This window comes from Callithrix jacchus, chromosome 2 (genome assembly GCF_049354715.1).
Source record: "Callithrix jacchus isolate 240 chromosome 2, calJac240_pri, whole genome shotgun sequence".
Classification (NCBI taxonomy): domain Eukaryota; kingdom Metazoa; phylum Chordata; class Mammalia; order Primates; family Cebidae; genus Callithrix; species Callithrix jacchus.
In genome coordinates this window covers 93,213,274-93,228,796 of record NC_133503.1, presented here as the reverse complement: position 1 = coordinate 93,228,796, position 15,523 = coordinate 93,213,274, and the positions used below count along the sequence as shown (strand labels likewise).

The 15,523-nt window shown below is 44.4% G+C and overlaps 1 protein-coding gene across 3 annotated transcripts in view; it reads right to left on the bottom strand.

The window, feature by feature from the left end:
* SEMA6A (semaphorin 6A) overlaps positions 1-12,407 on the bottom strand; it is a 129,334-nt gene extending 116,927 nt beyond the window's left edge. For all 3 annotated transcript variants that reach the window (XM_035291048.3, XM_035291049.3, XM_035291050.3), the window contains exon 1: positions 11,754-12,407. The gene's annotated coding sequence lies outside the window, so the exon portion shown is untranslated. The remainder of the gene's footprint in view (positions 1-11,753) is intronic.
* Between the last annotated feature and the right edge of the window lie 3,116 nt (positions 12,408-15,523).

Genomic DNA, 15,523 nt, shown 5'->3' with positions numbered 1-15,523 from the left:
CTCTCAACATCGCTTTATGATAATAATTTGTAAAAGTATCCAAAAGACGTGCTACCTTTTCTCTTGGCTGCATATGAACCTCCTCTGCTCTTTCAACTTTTGACATTTCCTCCTTGGGCAGAGGTGGGATCATGCCCAGGGAGGACTTTATTTCTATTAAAAAATAAAGCCACACTTCATGCAGTCAGACAGACTCTAAAAGTTATTTTAGATAACCACTACCCTGGAACAAAGTACAGCAAATATTACAAACCAATTTAATTTCAGTAATTCCTCATTAAGGTGCCTACAGATTGGTAAGTCTAAGTGTAAAAGCTAAGCATTTATAATTCATAAGCATAATTACGCTAAACTAGATGGGTTATATGCTATTAGGGCTTTGTATAAGCTACAAAATAATTGTTCACACAGAAATTTAATTCATAAATTGGCATTGATATATTATATCTAACCTTTCTTAGATCCTCTAGTTAAAGGTTGAACGTAAATAGCACATTAACATCCTAATTCAGGTTTTTGATAGCTCATGACACAGGAAAAAGTAGTTTTAATCAAAAATAAGGTCCAATTCTCTCCAGTGTCTACAATATTCCCTGGTTGTTATGTTTGGTAATTTGTAAAGGGTACACTTGGGCAAAGTAAATGCTACCAGGTCCAGCGCTTCTGTAGTACACTTTTATTTGAAAGAACTGGGGTACCACTCAAAATCCCCTTCAATCTTTGGAAGGAATGGCCTCAAATCCAGCCAGAAGCCAGTAAATATCAGCAATTTTGATAGGTAAATTCTTTTAAAATTAGAAATAGTTCCTCTAAAGATTCAAATACTCCACACCACTTATGAATTTCAGTTGTTCCCCAAGTGATCTTTCATTCTTTATATGACCATTCTGAAAATGATGCAGAATCATATTTTTCATTGTAATAAGAACCTAGTGTGTGGTTTGCATGGCAAGACAAAGGAAGCAAGTTCATGTCACTGCTGGCTGAAAATACTCTACCTAAATACAGCCTCCAAGGCACACAAAAGAAAATCTGTAATCAGAAATCATTAATTAAGGTTAATTAAAGTCCACATTGTATTTGACTGACATCCACACAAAAAGTACTCTTTACTTTTCTTGAAGCTACGTGTGCAATATTGTGTCTAACCCGACGTCCAAGAGTAATCACAATCTCGTTATCATTTGAGAGGAGAATGAAGTGAATTCAACAAAATTCCTTTTAATGAAACAAGCTTTGATCTTAGTCCCATTGTACTCCTCCATTCCATGTCTCTTTTTGTTGTTATTTAAACATCTAACCTATGCAGATACTGTGAAATGAGCAGAACCTATTTTCTTACCCTGCCAAATAATCAGGGCTCTATAATACTGAATTTACAAATGCACATTTTCTTTGCTGCTCGGAGATATCTGAGGGGAGGTGGAGAAGGGCTGGGAGATAATTGAAGCCTCTGGGTGAGCCAGACCACATGATCAAAAACTGCTGTGACACTTAAAAGTGTTTCTCCACAAGAAATTCCGGTGCCTAGAAGCCTGGTGAAGCCAGTAGCAATTAAGGCCATGTTATCCTTTTAATTTACTTCACATTATTGGCCTCTAAAATCAATCCTTTAGTGTGGTTGGGTAAGGGATGGGTCAACAAAATAGGCACGTGCATTAAAAATGCTTGTTGATCTTACACAAAAATTTGGCAGGCTGGATCTGGAGAAATTTAAAACGCTGCTTTGAAGCTCACTCTGAAATAAAAACTAGTCATTTTCTAGTAAAAGGGAAAAAAATGACTAATTGTCTAGATTACTCCCATTTGTAAGGAATTCAAAGTTTCTTCTTCTAAATCTGCCTAGATTTTCACTTATGCCTTGCATGTCTTGAATTCAGCACTGTTTGCTTCCAGTGTGAGATGACCTTATTTTATGTTTTAATCTACAAAGGAATTAAATTGCTTGGCTTAGACTGGTAGGACTCCTTGAAAGTCCACTTAAGAAATGGAAACTGAAACATAAAGTGTAGCCACTGTCTGGTACACAAGGCCAAACTTGCCTAACAAAAGCAAGCTGTGTTCTACATCACACGTGAAGCACATAAATCAGCGGAGTGTGTGTATGTGTATCACCCTCTTACAGCAATTTACTCCTCAAATCCTTTCTTGACCAAGTCACACAATATATGTATTGCTGGAGAGCATTTTCGAATCAGCCCTAAAGTCACAAACCTAAAAAAAAAAAAAAGCAAAATATTGAAATTATTAAATAAATGAAAAATGTTCATATGCTATTCAAGAGTTGACAAAGCAGTAGACCTACAGTCCAAAATGTATGAGCCTTTTGTTGCAAAATACAGTAAAATGGTCTCTAGCTCCTTAATAATGAGTGTCAAGTGTAAAAAAGAAAGGTTAAACCTCAAGTAAAGCTCTACATGTTTCCATTGCCAAAATAACACACAACACACAGCAATCATGATGTCATTTTATTTATTTAGCAATCTGCAGGGCCAAAACCAAATTATGAAGCTGAAATTTTAAGCAAAGTTATGAATGCCCTCATTTACCTCCACATTTGTGAAGAGCTTTAATGAAGAGTTTGTGCCCCTTTGCTTTCTTGTTGAAAGATGAAAGTGACATCAGCCTCTGGACTGTATTTTTTATTTTTATTTTTTTACCAGCAAGAGTGAGTAAGAGGCAAATCCTGGAGTAAATATCAGCTGGATGTGCACATAACAAGGTCCAGGGAGACACTCTCAGAAGTTGCCTCTTTTAATCCAACATTGAATTATATGAGAAGCGGTTTTCAGTTTCTCAGAGCACAACTGCCAAAATAACTGCAAGGCTTGCAAGCCCTAGTATATCTCAAACCTTTCCCAAGACACCCCAACACTATCTGAGGCACTGAAACTATGGCAACCGAATAAGAAAGCAGCCTCCATGATTAATAGATGAAGATCCCAGCGACAGTGTCTAGCTAGGGCCATCATTCATGATACAAGAAGAATTAGCACAGAATCCATCTCGAAAACCATTAATAAGTATTCTTATAGAAATCAACTCCACTGCCATTCTGCCACATATACTCGAGTTTAGAATGCTGTAAACAATTTGGTTTCTATTTATCGCTCACTACGCAGGAATGAGAATGTCCTTAGTAACTCAGATGCTCATGTTTTTAAAATAGTGAAAGGCATAATAGAATGGTTTTCCACCTGGGCATCTGAGGCCTAAGAACAAATGCATTAAAAAACCAAAATATGTGAATGAAGTCAAGTGGCTCTCTGGGTAGAAAGGAGGAGGGACAGTTGTTGAACTGTTTGAGTGTTTTTTTGTGCAATGCAATTTTTTGTAAAGCATTCCATTTTCAGGAAAGGAACGTTTCCATTCACCAACTCAATCAGTATTCTTTCAGTTTCCTCATTCAAGGACAGTAGGAGTCTGGGGGAGGGGCGGGAAGTGCTGAAGTCGCTGCAATATTAATGAAAAGATTGAATACTCTTTTTTTAAAAACGAATTGGGAATAGAAACAAGGAAAGAAGAATGGATCCATCACAGAGAGCTTGTCTGTAAAACTCCCACAGAACATTAAACCATAATTAATACAATTTTTATTTGTTCCCAGTCTCTAACAATGTTTATTTTCCAGTGGCATGTTTTCACTGTATTTAATGCCAGATCCTGTTCTGTTCTACAAATGCTTCAAATCAAATCATGGCCAAAGGCTGGTCTTTGAAGCATGGAGGGGCAGAAGGCTAAGAAAGGGGTAAACGGCACCAATTTTAGAGCTTCTTCTGCTAATTTTTTTTAATTGGCATGGGTTCTTTGAATTTAATTTTCTACAGATGACAATTATAGGTTAGTTGGAAATTCCTAGAAAGCACCTAGGAATATTAAAGGAAAGCCTCAAGTCTAAAGGCTGCATGAGGAAATATCTATTACTAACAATGCTTTCAAAGCAACAGTCACCATACTGGCTGCTGAGAAGGATCTGAACCTTCAGTATTTGCAGCATGTTAATTACTGATTTACCTCACTCTCTTTCCATTCCCATTCCACTTACAGAGTTTGAGAACATTTTATTTCCTAGATGAAAATAACTGTAACTCTAAGCCATGGAGGCATTCCTAGAAAACATAATGGTAGCAGGGAATTGTGGTGATAATATCAATTTATTTTCCCTTATGCTGTGCATTTCATAAGTCAGATTCTTCTCACTGATAAGAACTTGTATGGCTATCATTTGAATCAAATTTCAGGTTTTGTAGTAGCGTGTCTGTCAGTAGAACAACTGCCATCTCTACTGGAGTCAGCCAACTATTTCCTACCTTTGGTGTGGAAGGCAATAGTTTGCTTTTGCTGAGATTCGCACTCTCAAATTGATTTCAAGCTTGGCCAGGGAACGGTGACCTGGCAGATGAAGGTCACCCTGAAGACCTCTTGCAGAGGCAGCCTCCTGGAGGGTTCCAATCAGCAGGCAGGCTTTTCTCCTAAGACAGCTGTGGTTCTTGGGAATTCAATTCATCCCTTAAATCGTCATTATGAGTTGCTTTCTGATTCTAAAAGTAGGTGCAGAGTATACATTTTATTATTAAAATGTTAATAAGTGACAGCTATCATTTAAAAAGAAAACTATCCCTTGGACTCTTATTTGATATGAGGCTCTGCTTGTTATTTTATATATATATATATAATGTTCTTATATATAATGTTTTTATATATATATATATAGTGTTCTTTCCCTTCCATGTTTTGGGTGTGATATTTCAAGTTCCAAAACTTCCCTGTTTCCTGTTTCCTTGCTAGTGACTTGTTCACATGCGTCTCAACTTAAAATCCATGACATTATGGCCTGTTTATGGTGTGAATGTTTATTTCTAGACCAAAGGTTGTTGCCTTTTGCATCGTCTCTTTATATTGCAGATTCACAGCCATTTCCTTTTTACTCTTTCCCCAGGCCCCCGCAAGAAAAGTACTATCTGCTTTTTCAAACTCCATTCCTAGGGCATTTTCTATAACTACTGTTATGCAAGTAAAAATAATACCTTACGTCGAATGACTGTTTGTTGTAGTGTCCAGCATTGTGCTGTGTGTTTTACAGATGTTATTGTGCTATGCATTTGACAGATGCTATCACATTTATTCCTCTCAAAAACTATAACATTATCATCATACTAGCACTTTGCAAATGAAAACTGAAAGAGAAGAGAAACTGGCTTAAAGTCATACTGTTAGTAAATGATAAAACAACACCAAAAAGCATGACCTCAGCAATGCCTCTAGATCTGTCCACTACATTCCCTCCAACAGTTCATCCACGTTTATTAACTTCACGCCACAAAATCTAATGAATTTGCCCTTGTTACAGCAAAGCAAACTTCTGCTAGTCCTGGTTCACCCTGACATATCTGTGTTACATTTTTGGTTCCATTGATGTAAACTATTTCAGAATTTAAATGAGCAAAAACAATTACCTTACTTTTAAAATAATTCCTGGCAGAGTAGCACTCCCATGACCTTGACTGATTTAATGATCATGTTAAAAGCAAGGTTTCCTTGAAGTAGTGGTGTTCTGATTACTGAAGTTGCTATCCCTGCTCTAAGTGAACTGTACAATTTCAATGAATTTGAACATATTATTAGTTTTGTGCTAGTAATTAGTGTGATTTACACTATAACTACATGAACAGGGTATGTTCTTTTAAAAATAATTTAGAGGATGAAGTAGGATCCCTTACATCTAGGGTCCAGAGTGGGAAAGAGAGGGTTAACATCAAAGTTCCCAAATTTCTAGAGTGCAAGTCTTATTTCACTAAATACATTCACATTCATGATTTCATATTATTCTCCCAGCAATCCTATAAGTTTGGAAGAATAGGTTTACTATTCACGATTTTCAATTAAAATAACACATCTTCAGAGAAGTGACTTGTCCAAGGTAGTAAGAGTCTGGAACCCAAGTCTCCTTAACTCCAAGGTAGGATCCTCAACAGCAGATATACTGTACGGGTACAGGGCAGAAACATGGGTTAATAAAGTATACTATATTCTCCTGCTAGAAAGTTGAATTTTAAAACTACTATTAGCAAACTCCAAAAAAACAAGAACGTTCTGTGGCCAGTGGTTAGAATGTAGAACAAATGAGGCCAGGGTCAAAAGCTCAGTCCCCATAATGCTGGCTGTCTTCTTAGCTCTGTTTCTTGGCAAGTTGATTTCACCTAACTCAGACTCCCTCCAGCTACAACCAGGTGTCTCACAGATGTGTGCTCTTGGACACAGGAGGGGACTGGGTGAGAGTGTGGGAATGAACAGGCTCCAATCCATCATTACCACTGGGAAAACAACACAGTGAATGTCCCAGCAATGATGCATGAGACATACCACCTATGTGCCTGGAAGACTGTGCACACACACACACACACACACACACACACATTCATGCATGCAGTGAAGTATCTCACTTGATAAAAACATGACATAGAAAAACAAAGGCAGACAAAATAGATAAAATAAAGACTAGTTGTTTGCAAAAAAGATTCACTGTTTATTCATTAAACAAACATTTGTTAAGGATAGTCCATGATGTGCCAGGCACAGTTTTAGGTGCCAGCGTGAATAAAACATAAAAATGTCTATCCTTATGGCATCATGTTCTAGTGGAAGGCAGAAAATCAACAAGGACAGCATATAGTTTGTCAGAGTGTAATAAATGCTAAGAAAAAGATGAGGGCTGCCTAGGGGTGGGAAGTGCTGGAGAAAAGAGTGAAGTAAACAAGGGGATCAAAAGGCTTCACTGAGAAAGTGACATTTGAACGGAGACCCGCAGAATGTGAGAAGCAAATCATGTAGCTATCTGGGGAAAGAACCATCCCAAGGCATGAATGAGTAAGTGCAAAGCCCTTGCAAGGGATCCCAAGTATATGCCATGCTTGGCATATTCAAGGAAGACCAAGTGGTGGAGGTCAGAGCAGTGGGAGCCTGAATGCAGATCATGTGGGGCTGCAAAGCCCGTTGGAAGAACTTTGGCTTTTACTGAAGTAGGTAGGAAAACATCTGAGCAGAGTAGTGATCTGATCGGGCTTAGTTTTTTAAAAAAAGTCACTGCTGTTTGGCTGTTGTGTTGAGAAAAGACGATAGGGGGCCAAGAGCAGATGCAGGAATGCTAGTTGGGAGGCTGGCATGAAAACCTAGCAGAAGAGGACCATGGCTTGGCCAATTTGAGGGCCACAGAGAAGGAAGAACTCAAGGAAGCCTGCAGGCATTCCGAAGGTGGAGCCAACAGCATTGCAGCCACAATGGACATAGGTGTGAGAGAGAAGCTTCAAGACAAACAAATTTGGGGTCCTCAGCAACTCAAAGAATGGAAGTGCCATTTACTATGATGGAGAAGATTATGAGAAAAGCAGATCTGGGGGAGAAAGCTACGAAATTAGGTTGCGTAAAAGTAAGCCTGGGATGTCTATTCGGTTTAGGAGAAGCTAACTACCCGCTAAGCATTGGTTATTTATGAGGTACAGGAGAGAGGTCTGGGATGAAGAGCTTATTTGGGAATCATCAGTGTATTATAGTTTTATATGATACCCTCTATGGGTGTAAATGGAATTACTGTAATAAAAAAGTTTTGCAAGAGTTCATCTGTTTCACAAAATAAGATACCCTTGTCTATAGACTACATGCAGTAGTCCCATGCTGAGAAGTTGTCCTGAACTTCTCCCCTTGAGGTTTGTGTGGTATGACATCTCATTTGCCCATTTCAAAGGGATTAAATGCCTCCTGCCTTTCTCTACCTTACCATATCCCCAAGAGGCAACCATGTGGTTGCCAGCAGAGAATAGCTCAGTTGCTCTTGCAGCACATTTGAAAGCAGATGAGAAAAGCCTTTACTCTGAAATAGAAACAACTCAGGGAAAAGATGGCTCCAAGGCACCCCAAGAGAGTGGGGGGTCCTGATATCGGAGGGCCCAGCACAATGCTTCAAGGCTTTATCTTCTTCTCCTGGCATACACAAATGTGGCTGCCATAATACAAAGCTCCTATATAAATATGTCAAGGAGCATCCACTCTAGGAGGAGGACAGAAAACTGTCTAAACCTAAAGAAGGGTGTGGAGAGGGGCAGTGCAGAGATAGGGTTTCCTAGGCATTGCCTTACACAAACGGCAGATGCCTAATTAAAGCATTTGCAATTAGCTTAGCTTGTTCTGTGATTCCTTCTTGCAAACAAATAAGATGGAGAGACTATATTAGCTCTTGGCAATCTAGTTCTAAAAAAACTTTCATCCCATCATCACTCCTTTGTCCTGCTCTGAAAAGAGCTGAACCACAATGTACACTGAATAAACTATCTGACTTAACTCCTGGTTCAAAATAGTATTTTTCCTTCCATTTCATATAGGAGTGCAACTACCCATTTACTTTTAAAGCATGAGTACTTATTTTGAATTCAATACAAGTTCTTAATTTGGATGCCTTATTTTTATTTGGTGAAGATAACAGTCTTCCCAACTCTTGCTATCCTTCTGATTCAACATATAGACTTCACTAGTGCAATGTTACCGCCTACTCAAAATACAACTGCTATATGTGTTTTATGTTGAAAAAGCATTTACTAGATTTTGGAAGAATCTGAGGGGTGTGTGTTTGTATGTAAATAAAAAGTTGCACTTACTGCTCCCTTGTAATAACCACCCACTTGAAGGCACATATATTTTTTTCACTATAGGGAAAATAAAGAAGTCCACTCTAAGTGGAGAAACACGAACCACGTGTGACTATTTCTTTCATTAATTCGACATTTACTTGAGTGTTCTATGTTGGTTCTTATAGATTTTTAACCTATTTAAGCTTAGGTATTATATCCAGTAAGTATATTCAGCCGATGGCTCCTAAGAAATGATTTTTGGTATCTACTTAACATTTACATATGTAGATTATATGCATTGTTGAGAATGCAGCATATCTCTAAAGGTGATAGCCGCAAAACCTAACACATAGGGAAGGCTGTCACCCTCAAACACTGTAAATAAGGAACATAAAGTAGAATGCTTCTTTACATCAGGGTGAAAAAAGGACTCATAATATAAAAGTAACTTTTTAAATTTGATGTTGTTTATTCTTTTCTGCTTTAGACTGGTTTGCAAAGTGCCTATTCAAGAATGTCCTAAAACCAAAATAATAACAGGAACTAGGAGTTACTCAAGATTCAAATAAAAGTTACCATACAAACAAGCATGGGTAAACCAAATTCAAATAGCTAGTGCAATTATTTTTTAATAGATAGTTTAGGTTAATAGGTGGAGACATAGTTCTGCCACTGTATTTAAGGTCAGGTTAATAATTAACTTTGGTGCCTGGAGTAGTTTAATCAAAGCTTACTGTAAATCATAAAACTGCTCCATGCAGACTAAACACAGCATTAAAGTCATACAAAATTCTTTCAATCTTGACCTCTGGTAGCCATTTGGGTATGGTGTAAAAAAGAATATTTTCATTCAGAATTAAACACAGGCACCTTTACTTTTGGGAGTAAACCTAATTAAATAATTAAACCACCAGTCTTCCCTGCCATCACTGTAGCATACCACGGACTTGACGCCCAAGATGTATGTCTACCAAAGGAAGGACGACGAACAATTACCAGGATTAAAGAAAGACAAGGCAAAGGCACTCGACCTTCTCATCCTGGAAGGACTTAAAAACCAGCGCTGGGGGGCATTAAATAGCTTTTCTGAGACCTGCTGGCACAACACTGCAAGTGAGTTAAATGGCTTTTCAGATCTGAGGTAAAGAAAGTTGTGCGTACAAGCGCGAGGGGGTGTGGGGTGTGTGTGTGTGTCCGTGCGCTCCTGTGTTTCAAACCTTTCACAGATCGCATTCAGTAGCGTAAAAAAGCTGAGCGTAAAAAAAAGGAGCGATCCCACTGTGGCTGTGCCTGGCCACCGCAGTTCCAAAGCAGCCCCCTTTCTCCCAAAGACAGACGCTTAACAGTCTGCAGGGCTCCCGAGGGCGACTCAGGCCAGAGGCTGCCCCTGGAAGTGCTTGCCCTGGCTGTGAAGACAGCGCCTCCAGTCTCCCTTTCCTCCCCCGCTCCACGCGCACCTGGCTCTGCTTCGCCCCTCCCTGGACATCCGCCTCTGGGAAAATCGCGCGCAGGGCGCAGATGGCTCTGGATGCCTGGCTACTTGCAAGACAGCGAGCCCCGGCCTGGGTCCTCACACACCTTCGCCACAGCCTCTGTCCACAGTGGCCGCACCTGCCTCCAGAGTCCTGCTTCCCCATCCATCCCTTCCCCGACTTGTCGAGGAAGTACTGCGGACCAGGAGGCGCCACTCTCCAAAGGGCCGGGACCTAGCTCCTAGCTGCACCCGGAGCTGCCCATTTGATTCCCTCCAGGTCCGGCTTCTCGCGGACTGCACAGGCTGAGCCCCAGTCCGGTCCTGCCTGCCGCCCCTGGCTTTCAGGGAAACTTTCCAGAAGCGCCAGGTCTAGTGACCCCGCCGCTGTAAAGTGGGAGGAGGAGCTGGGCGTAGGGGCGGCGAGGGAGCGGGAAAAACAGCGGAATTCTGTTTCCTTTCCCGACGTCCGCAAGTCCGGGACCGCTCCCTGGCTCCGCCTGTGCCGCTTGGGTAGTGCGAGGAGTGGGGAGGCCTCAGAATCCTGTTTTGCACGGTCTCCCACAGTGAGGAGCTGAGAAAAACGCGGAGAATCGGGACAAGAGACACTTCCCTTCCCGGCAGGGTCAGGCAGGGTGGGTGGGCACTGCCCGGCGGACTCTCCAGTGCCCCACTGCCCCCATGGCAGCGCCCCAGGACACAGCGAGGAGTCGGGACAGAGCCCTTGTCTAGGTTTCACACCCCGGGCCATCTCTTGCCAGGTCTCCCACCCTTCCCCCTCCTGGGACATCTTTCCAGAGCGAGACCGCGCAGATCTGGGAGGAGGGCACAGCATGCGCCAGCCGCGGTGCAAAGGGCTCCGTGCTTCAGGGGGACGCAGCTGCGACGGACTATATCCTCGCCGCACGGGGTGGGAGCTGCGGCGGGGGACAGGACCCAGGGCGGGGGCGCCGGGCCACCCGAACGGCTGCTCCTGGTCTCACTTATTCGAGCGAACAAAGCCCGGAACCTCTGGTGGCAGCGGCCACAGGAGCCAGGATCTCAGCAAGAGACAGGGAGCGCGGGTGCCTAGGGCCATTACAAGTTTCTCGCACTCCGCAGAGCCTAGCCCAGACCCCACACTACAACAAAAGATTCTGTCCTCTTCCACACGGTCTCCGCGGAACCTTCTCCCACCTGGCACCGGACGAAAACAGCGCTGTTCTACCCAACCCCCTCCAGCCTTCGAGGGCAAAACCCATTCCCCCGCCTTCGACATCGGGCTAGGGAGCTTCTGAGAATCCCACCCTCTCGGGCCCGCTTTGCTCCCTGCTTGGCCCGCGAGAGGATGAGCCTTGGGTCTCACACACACACACACCCGGGAGGAACAGCCATACGCGCCGTCGCGGCCCGGGGCGGCGCCGGGCGAGTGCGCAACGCGGGTGGGAAAAGCTCTCGACGTGGAGCCCGGCGTTTTCTAGGGCGCAGGGCTGAGAGGAACCGCAGGCAGGGCTCACGGCTACTCCCCCAGGACCGGGCAACGCTCGAGAAACGGAGACACAAGACAAAATAAAACGCAGGCACCACAAAGCCGACAGCATGAGCTAGCCACGGCCCTGGGACCCTCAGGCTGGAGTCCAGCTGCCCGGGAGGTGGGGCGCGCAGGGGCGCCCGGGCCGTACCTTTTCGGTGCATCGACGGACCGGCGGCCGGGGCTCGGAACGGACTGGTACAGCGTGTATCCCATTTAGTAATCCATTATCGAGGGGATCTCTCCGGGCCGCGGGCTGCTCTCTCTCCTTCGCGAGCCTTTGTCATTCCTACATGTGTGCTTGTCTCTTTGGGGGAAATAATCGCGGCGACTACTTTCTGGGATGCAAGCGGGATGTGTTCATCTCCTACGACGAGCGGAGAAGGGGCGAGGAAAAAAAGAAGCCAAAACAAAAAAAAAAAAAAAAAGAAGAAGAAGAAGAAAAAGAAAACCAACAAGGAAGAGGGTAAATGTTCAAGAAACTCTTCCCCAAATCCAAATTCCACTTGGATTCCACTCCGGTGAGTCCCTTTGGTGGTGTCTGCGCCGATTAACAAGTCATTTCAGGGCGGGGGTCGGGGTGGGGGCTGGGGCAGGGGTGCACGGCTCTGGCCCGGCTCTGTGGCCGGGAGCGCGGTGCCTCGGGTGTGGTGATGCTGGCTGCGGCCACACGCTGCTAAGCGGGCATTGCGGGCGGCCGGCACCGCGGAGGAGCGCCGCTGCTGCGTCCCGAGCGCCTGGGCAGCCGAGTGCGCGGGGAGCGGAGTTGGCTGCAGCCTCACCCCGAGCCGCTCACTACTCCTCTGTCACCGGAGAAGCCGCCGCTCCCGGGCGGAGCCAAGTCCCGGACTGGATTGCGCAGATCAGACTCTTCTCCCGCAACTCCGCCTACTTTGGCTGGCGTCTCCTCCGACCCAAAGGAGAGCTGTGGTGTGTGTGAGTGTGAGTAAGTGAGGCAGAGGGAGAAACTACGCGGTATGGCTGCAGGTGGAGTCTTGGACCTACTGGCTAGCGCCGCTTCCTTCCACCAGGATTCCTGGCCCCACCGCGCGCTAGGCGGAGGCTCAGCGGGGGCGACTCCGGCAGGAGCCCAGCCCTCACCTCCTCCACCCCCACATCTGCTCTAGCTAGGAGGAAAAAAAAAAAAAAAAAAAAAATCTCGGACAGCATTGCTTAGTCCTGCCAAATCAGAAAAATAAATAAAAATAGACGTAGTGCAGGAGCGAGTTACAAGAAAGGTTTTGTTCATCGATTTTCTTAAATGGAAAACTTTTAAAGAATGAGGGTAAGTGAACGTCGAGCCTTTCTGATTCTGATTACTGTTATCAAGAGGTAGATTCCAGAAGTAATGGACGCTCTACGTAGCTAGATGAATTGGATAGAGGCCGCTGCGGTTAAAAATACACTTGGAAGATAAGAACACAGCTATTAGTTATGCACAAACACGTTAATAAAGCATGTGAAGTAAGCAAACTAGTGCAGAGAATTGTGTTTTTAACGACGGCGATCTGTTTTAAAAGTTCTTAAAGTTCACAGCCTGTGGACTGGTCTTAGAAATAAGTAAACTTCAGAAATAACAGGCAAACAATTCCAATGGGAACCCAACAGCTTTATTGAAGAAGAAAATCGCAGCTACTTCCAAGGCGCTATTGTTATGATCAGAAGAAGAATGGCAGGCACAGCCTTCTTTCACCACTTGAACTTTCAATAACTACAAAGTCTTGCAGTTACAGGCTTGTGCCAACTCGTCGGGCAACACCACCACGTTCCCCTCCCCCTGCCGCTGCTCCCCGAAAGCAACTGCGCTCCGCGGCTATTGCTCCCCAAGGGAGCTTCGCAGATGGTGCAGACCACAGTCGCAGCCTTTAAGCAAAGAAACACCGGACGGCCCAGCAATTCAGAGAGCTATTTACTAGTCATGGAAACGGCTGAGGAAAAGCAAGTACGGAGATCAGGATCTCAGTCCCACTTAGGCCGAGTTTTATATTGGAAACTGTACCTGTTCCCTAATTGGGACTAGGGCCACTAACAAGTCCACGTTCCTTTTTTTTTTTTTTTTTTTTTGTCGCTTCTGCATGTACAGACATCTGCTCAAGAGGCTTCACGAAGAATAAATGCACACGGGTCAACACCCATTCCCCGCACCACTACCACCACCTGGAAAAGGCGGGGAGAATGATAGGAAAAAAAAAAAAAATCAGTACCTCTGCTGTTCTCCAGAACTGTCAGCAGGGGCCGCTATCTCCACCTTTCCAGGGCAAAGGCAGCTACAGACCTGGGATAGCGGGGGGCGCGGCCCTAGGTGCGCGCACAGCTCCCGACGCTCCTAGAGGCAGCCTGGGGAGGGGGTTGGGGAGGGTAGGATTGCGCGTTCCTGCGGATTGGGTGGGGGCCGGCTCCGGGACTTCTCCTTAGAATCCCGCGGGGTTCGGAGAAGGATCTGGCGGCCAAGACGGCTCGATCCCTGGCTGCGCTATTTAACGCCTAGATTTGGGCTGATGACCGCACGGTCAGTGCGAGCTGGTCCCCAGCTGGTCCGTTCGCCCCAGGCGCGGTAACACAGCCAGATGGTTCGGCCCCTGCGGCCTGCGTGGTTTTCAGTCCCGCGCTCCACCCAACCCCGATCGCCGAGGCTCCTTCTTTGCTCCCCGCCGCTGATTTACATGCTAATTGTGTCTGGGAAAAGTTCTTTAATTGGCAGAATTAGGCAGAGCAAACTAATTGTTTCACAGGTTGAACCAAATTAATTCCGGGTTTAGCTCCTTCCCTTAGAGAAACGAACAATTAAGTTGTTTTATTTGCTTTATGGATATATTGGAAATGCCCCACATCGAGTTTTAGGACATTGTTTAAAGGGACATTGTTTTCAATATTAATATTGCATGTTTAATTTGTAGTAACGCTCAGCCAAGAAGCGAGTGATTAAAATTACCTAATTTAAAAGTATAGAATACGAGAGTTAAAGAATTGGAGTCTACTTTTTCACAGTGAAGAAATACCACCCAGAATCTTCCTGGCAATTACTAGATCCTAGTCTCACCATCCAAGTAGGAGCCGTCCTCTGACCACGTGGTATTACATTTCCACCTGCCAGAAGAGCTGCTCCCGGGGCTGGAAAAAAAGCCAGCTATTGTTGGGCTCCGGAAACACTCAGGGGAGCACCTGTGGGGAAGCCAGGCGATGGAATCTCATGACGTCATTTCCCCATATGTGCGCCTCGACTCACTTCCAGAAGCCTGCCGTAAGTTTTCAGTAAAACCACTGCCCCTTCAAAGCCTTTGAAGTCTGCAGTGTATATCCTGTCCCTTCAGGGAAAGAAAGCCAAAGAGTTAAAGAATCACAGGGTGATTAGAAGGAGCTTTCGTTGTTTTTTTTAAAAAGTGACATAAAGTGGAGTGTTTAAGGCCCTGGTCTCTGGAGGCCACCTGCAGGTAATGTAACTTAGCTGGTGACCTTGGGCGGTATTCACCTGTAAATGAGGATTCTTATTCTACTCACTTCCCAAGAAGCCTGTGATTACATTAGATGGTCTTTGTAAGTCTGGAGTCCAAAGCACACACTGCTTTGTAAAGATTAAGTGGCACATTGTCATCCTTGCCATCCTCCACATCAGTTCTACCATCACATTTTACAGGAGTTACATGGAAAGTGGCTTGACCTGTGTCAGTGAGTGGGTCAGGGCTGGGCGCTACCTGTAATAACTCCTTCTCCCCTTCTTTAATGCCTGGTGACAGCTCCCGCTTTCCTCAGATCACCTGGAAAAAGTGTGGAAGAATATTAAAATAAAGCAGAAAGATAAACTCACTCAGGTTCCCTGCAAAGACCACATCTAGCTGTTTGATCAGAATCTCTGCTTTGAGACGAAATGGAGTAATGAACTTGGGAGAAGAAAGGGCTGCTGCTACTCACAGTTTCTTGAGG